The following is a 6,597-nucleotide window of genomic DNA, read 5'->3' as shown; positions in this document are numbered from 1 at the left end:
GGACACCAGGAGAAGGAGAGGACCCTCAAGAGTTTCCAGTTTCCGTAGCAGGTCCTGGGAGCAGTCAGTCCAGATGGGAACCGGTCAGAAGTGCTCCAGGAGAAATTTCTCCAAGAAGATAAAGCTGAAAGAATGCCTGATGTGTTGGAGCGTGTTGAGAGAAGCTTTAGCTGACTCTCGGCAGTTAGGCTGAATTAGAGATAAGTACAAAAAACATGAAAGACCAGGTAAGAAGCCACAACAACAAAAAAAAACAGACAGCTTTTAAACTCTGGCTAAATTAAAAAGTTTTGCAAGAAGGAAAGAGAAATCACAGTTTACTACCTGGATCAGCTGTTGATAGCACTGATACAATCATATTAGTAAAAATCCTGAAGTCTGGTCTCACTAAAGTTATGGCATAATCCCAGCCATATAACCGTGATTGAGAGCACAGACCCTGAGGCCAGACCGACTAGGTCCAAATCTTTACTCAATCATAATAACCCACTTATGAGCTGTGCGGGTGGGCAGGCCGTTCACTCTGACTCAACTTCCTTATCTGTAAAATGGGGATCATAACAGAACCTATTGCATAGGGTTTGGGGGGATAGTAGATGAATTAATACATGTGAAATGCTTAGAACAATGCCTGGCATGTGGCAAATTCTATATAACAGTAACCTAGCAGTATTGTTACTTCATAACCATTTAGGAGAATGGAGAAAGTGTGTGTGTGTGTGTGTGTGTGTGTGTGTGTGTGTGTGTCTGTTTTTCTTAATCTTCATATCCCATAAGGAAAAATCAGTAGAAAGTGGCTAAAACTGAAAAATCAAGAAGTAGCACTATGAAAATGTTATTTAGAGATGTAAAGGAACATACGAAAAAAAAGAAAAAAAGCTGAGATGAATGTAAAATTGTTGCTTCTGGAGAACAAGAGGTTGGAGAGAGGCCGGGTGGGGCTGGCAGAGGCCTGTTGTTTTTTGGAATAAACCTTATAAACTGATTTGAATCTTGGTTCACCAGAGCAGACCCTGAGACTGAGTTTGTGGGCAGGATTTGTGAAGGAAGTGCTCCGAGGGGAACTAGTAGGGGACAGGGTCCCCTAGTTGTGGGAAGGGGAGGCAGGGCCAGGCTCCCGCCCCTGCAGGCTGGGCTGCTGGGCTGCCTCTCTCTTACCCCTGGCCAAGGCCAGGTGGGGGGCCTTGCAGCCCCGGGGCGCGCCTTGGGAGTGTGCTGGGTGCTGGCGCCCAGAAGGCTGGTGATAGGCCTCAGAAATGTAAAATTATCTGGGAGTTGGCTTTTAAATCGCTAAAGGTCCTAAAAATCTAGTTCGAAACTCTCCAATTTGCACCTCCAGCCAGACTCTCCCAGACTCCAGGGATGAGCAATAAACCCAACTCGTCCCCCCAGGGCTCCTGGAGTCTTCACACCCACCTTCCTGGGAGTATTTGCTGGTTTCTTTTCAGGTACCCAAATACCTCAGTGTGTACTTTCAAGCATGAAGCAAAGCACCATTCGGGGCCAAGTTCTTCCTGAACCCCTGGAATCACGGGGCGCAGACAGCTCCTCCTTCCGCAGGGGGCTTGATGCTGGATGGCTGCTGTTCGGGAAAAGCATGCTCATTATATACGGTCTGCCGCACCCCGTGCAATGAAATAGAAACAACAGTGCTTAATACATTTCAGTACAATTTTAGTACACATTTTAATACAATTATAACACTCAAACAGCACTTTTTTGCAAATACGACCAGCAACAAAAAAATTTTTAATGCTCAAAGTAACTTTGAAAGAGAAACCAGTCCTTTTCATTTTCTCCCAGATTTACATACTTTCAGGTATTGCTCAATAGAAGCTTAATGAAGAGTTTGTGTATGATGTCATGATTAAAACACATAAAATCGGGACTTCCCTGGTGGTCCAGTGGTTAAGACTTTGCCTTCCAACACAAGGGGTGCTGGTTCGATCCCTGGTCGGGGAGCTAAGATCCCACGTGCCTTGTGGCCAAAAAACCAAAACAAAGCAGAAGCTATACTGTAACGAATTCGTCAAAAAAAGTCTTTAAAAAAAAACACATAAAATCTTTCTCCACCAACCTTGCTGCAGACAAGGGGCGATCTCACTGTAACACTTTTAACCGCTCACCTGGCACTGGCCCAGGTGACTTTGAGGTGTCATCTCGGAGGCTCTGGGGTGCAGTCCCTGAGCACCACGTGGGGCTGGCCCAGCATTTCACACAGCCCCAATTAACAGCTGCAAGAAGCAACCTTGAGCCGTTACATGCAGGTCTGCCCACCTTGTCGCTCTGTGCCATCACTGAGAGCATCACCAATGTCATGACTCTGGGGGGAGGCAAGGACGTCAGCCACTTGCTTGTGGACAGAATGCGTTGTCACAAACCGTCCCAGGGAAGAGCACACTCCCTTCTGGAAGACAGTACTGCCTCTCCCCGGACGCCCACCCTTTGGGATTCTGGAGGAGCCACTGCGCTGGAGACAAGCCCCACCGGGAACAGTCACAAACCTCAGACTTGAAATCATACCACAGAAAGCAACCAAAAGATCGAAAATTCCAACCAGCATGCCAGCTCCATTAGTCTCAGCTGCCCCAAGTGTTACTTTTGAAAAATCTTTTTCTACTCACCCTCTGGAGCAGGAATTCTCAAGCTGAGTCCATCCTCCATTAAATTGTATGCAGTATCTGTCTGCTGAGATGTGTGTGGGTATTTTCTGAGGAGAGGACCCTGGGCATGACGCCCCCTCCCCCCAGTTGTAATGATGGGCTCTAAGGGTGACAAAGGAAGAGCTTTTGGTGTGCAGTGGAGTATATATTTTTTCTACATTTGGTAGAGGAAATACCCATATAAACCAGATTTTTTTTAACATCTTTATTGGAGTATAATTGCTTTACAATGGTTTGTTAGTTTCTGCTTTATAACAAAGTGAATCAGCTATACATATATCCCCATATCCACTGGGTAAAAGAATGACAAAAGGCCTGGAAAAGAGAAAAATGGAACAGAACCATTTCATTCCTCCGCAGCTGCAACTGGATGAAGGCATTTCCTCTCTTTATATAGGGGCAGGGACCTACACAGGAGAGGCAGCAGCTGTCTCAACATGCGCTCAAAGTCCTATTTCTAGAAGACTAATACTTGAGACCAGATAATTTCTCTTCTCCACAGGTAAGTGAATATTAATAGAGGTCCTTTTAAGGTTCCGGGGCAAGTTTGTATCATCACAGACATTAGAGCCGTGGTTTTCCAGGATACATTCTGCAGGTTCTGAAACACGGTCCCAGACACCCCAAGGAGCCAGGAGACCCCTGCCCTTCCCATCCTCTCTCCACACAACCCTCTATCTGAAAAGAGATGGTTCCTATTTCTTCATAGCAGTGTTGGGAAATCTATAGGCTCTATGAGAAGAGAGAGTGATACAAAACTGAGAGGAGAGTATGCGGGGAAATGGGTGATGGGCAGGTGTGAGTAATGAAGGAAGCTCATTGGGGTTGGACCGAGCGGGGAGCGGGGGCTTGGACCAAGTGGGAGGGGTGCGAATTGAGGTCGTGCGGGGTACAGTAAGGAGTCAGGGCTTTATCCTAAAGGCTCTAGGACACCACTGAAATCCCTGGCTTTTGGAAAGGATCCCTTAGCAGTCGTGTGGAGAAAGGACTGGAGAGGGGGACCCTGGCTGCAGGATGCACCTGGAGATCAGGTGAGATGATGGTGGACTGGACAGAGATGAAGCAGTAAAGGGAGATGGATGGATTCCACCCCTAAGGTAAACCAAGCAGCCATCCATAAATGGGGCGAGGACTCCTGCTCAGCTCTGCCGGGGGCGTCTCTGGGCGCTCGGTGAAAAAAGCTGATGGAGGAAATTATCAAACGCAAAAATCTTGCACGGGCTGTGGATGGAAACTGTGAGCATTCAAGCACCTGACCCTGTGGGTAATCAGAGAGCAATTAGGTCTCACTAACTAGATGGAATCTGGCTGCTCCCGGCTCAGATGGGTTTGAAGTGGGTGGGAGTGATTAAGCACAGGCCCGTGGCGGTACTCTGGTGGGGCAATTACAGCTGCAGGAAAATTCAACGATCAGACTGAAGCGAGAGGAGGGCTAATTGGACAAGCCAGGCTGGAACTGTGTGGTGAGCGGACAGCCAAGAAGGGAGGTGTCCCGCGTCTCCCACTGCCCACTGATGGTTCCCGGGGAGGTCGTGGCGGGGTGGGAGGTGGTCCAAGAACAGATGCTGCAAGAGGGCGAGGACTCTGCTGACAGAGGAGCAAGGACAAAGGTACAGGTGATGCCTGGGGGACCTCTCCTGACTGGTTAGATGATCAGTGACCCCGGAGGCTCCCTGAGGGACGGAGGAGACGGGCTATATTGAGGATGTGGCCGAGGGGTGGAATCTCTCTTGCTCAATCCTACCTTGGTCATCCTTGGGATGACCTTGGCTCATTCACTTTTTGTTTGAGCCAATATTTGAGAACCTAGTGTCAGTAAGAGTTTACAGATGGCTAGCACTTCATGGTTGGCAAAGGTGTTTTACGTGTATTTTCTTGTTAATCCTCACAATCTGTGAAGTAGGTCCTATTGTCCTCAGTTGGCTGATGGAGAACTGAAGTTCAGAGAGGTCAGTTAACTCGCCAAGTTCCCATATGATGCCCATAGCAACTGTGAGAGGAAGGCAGGGCAGGGTCTCCTCTATTTCACAGACCAGGCAAAGCAGGTTGCGGAGAGTTGCCCAAAGTCACACTCAAGTAGTTAGTGGCAATTGGGGCTGAATCCAAAAGTCTTTCTATGGCATGCCTATAAAAGAAGGAACAGAGCTTCAAGTTAAAGGTGGGTTTCAGGGATGAGGTCCTGGTGCTTTGCTTGATCTGCTAGGACAGTGGCCCTAGCTGACCACCTTGTCTGTGCTGGACCAAACCGGGAGAAGTAAACATTAGGAGATAAGAATAAAATCGGGGTTAAAGGGACCACATATTGAAGGGCAGTCCACATTCAAGCTATTTTGTCCATTTATCGCCATAACTACATGCGTTCTTGTCACACTGTGTGATTTCTGGATAGGAAGAAATTTGTGTGATGGTTGGATGCTGGGTCAGGGTCTCCTTCCGGTCAGAAACCTCTTTGTTCAGATGCCCTCTCCTTAGTGTGAGCGCAGGACTACCAGGTCTAGAGTTATTTTGTGTAATGTAACTATGCGTTAGTTATGCTGCATGACAATCACCCCCCAATTTAGTGGCGTAAACAAACACACACTTATTATCTCACAATTTCTGCAGGTCAGGAATCTGGGCCTGGCTTACCCAGGTTCTCGGCTTCAGGGTCTCTCCCAGGCTGCAATGAAGGAGTCAGCCAGGGTTAAGGTCTCATCCCAAGGTCTGGCTGGGGCAGGATCTGCTTCTAAGCTCACATGGTCGTTGGTAGGATTCAGTTCCTCCAGGGCTGCTGGACCAAGGGCCTCAGTTCCTAGTTGGCTGTTGGCCACCCTCAGTTCTTTGCCCTGTGGGTTTCTCCAGTGTGGTTGCTGTTTTGTCACAGTGCACAAGCCCAGAAGGGAATGAAGGTCTGTTAGGAAGATGAAAGTCCCAGTGTTTTGTAACCTAATCACATCCCATCACCTTTGCTTTATGCTATTAGTTAGAAACAATTCACAGGGTCCAGTCTACCCCAAGGGGGTGGGTAATCACACAAGGATGTGAATACCAGTAAGCCGAGTTCACTGGAAGCTGTCAGAGCAGCCTGCCAACCGCAACTCAAGGGTAAGAATAGAAGGCATAAGCCAGCAGCAAGTGGGGAAAAAAATAAAGGCTACTAATTTTTGATTACTTATTATGTTGAGCCCTGAGCTAAGCACCTCATATGAATTAACTGTCTCATATAAATCTCCCAGCAACACTGTGGCATAGATATCATTATCCCCATTGTACAGATAACACACACTTCAGAGGAATTAAATAACTCTCTCTCGAGGCCAAATAGTAAATGGTAGAGCCAGGATTCAGAGTTGGGTTGCCAAACTACCAAGCCCATTCGGGGCCTGGAGGGGGCCTGAGCCCGGGGACCCCATTTCCCACCTGAGTGCTTTTACCCGACTTGTAGGAATAATAGCTAAGAGGAACAAAAATGCTTTGCAAATGCCAGTCTTGCAAACTTAAACCTAGAAAGTCTCAAGTGTTTTACGGAGAGATTAGAGGTAGGAGAGTGTTAAGGTAGGAAAGCGGTTGAGAGGCTGTTTCAGGTGTCCAGGCTCAGAGCAAAGCAAAGCTGGGCAGCAGGTGGGAGGGAATGGACAGGCAGGTGCACAAGTCGGCCAGGCCAGGGATGGGCAGATGGAAGGAGGAGGGACAGGGGCTGCTTGCACTGGTGCGGGTGGGGCCCAAGAGACATCCTTTTCAGAAGCTCCTGGTGACTCCAGTGTGCTGCCAGGGTGAGAACCACTGTTCTACATTTTCGTGGGTGGCAGACAGGGTCACACTGCCAATGGCAAGAAAGGCAGGGAGCAAGCGGGAGGGAGGGAGTGTAACTAGGTGGAGATGGTAAGATTGTTTCACTTGCAAATAATGCTGAGTTGGAGGTGGCTGCTTGATGTTTTTTACTTTAGCAAAAAAA

This window comes from Monodon monoceros, unplaced genomic scaffold (assembly GCF_005190385.1).
Source record: "Monodon monoceros isolate NGI ecotype Baffin Bay Population unplaced genomic scaffold, NGI_Narwhal_1 Super_Scaffold_8, whole genome shotgun sequence".
NCBI lineage: Eukaryota > Metazoa > Chordata > Mammalia > Artiodactyla > Monodontidae > Monodon > Monodon monoceros.
Note: the sequence above shows the minus strand (reverse complement) of the source record.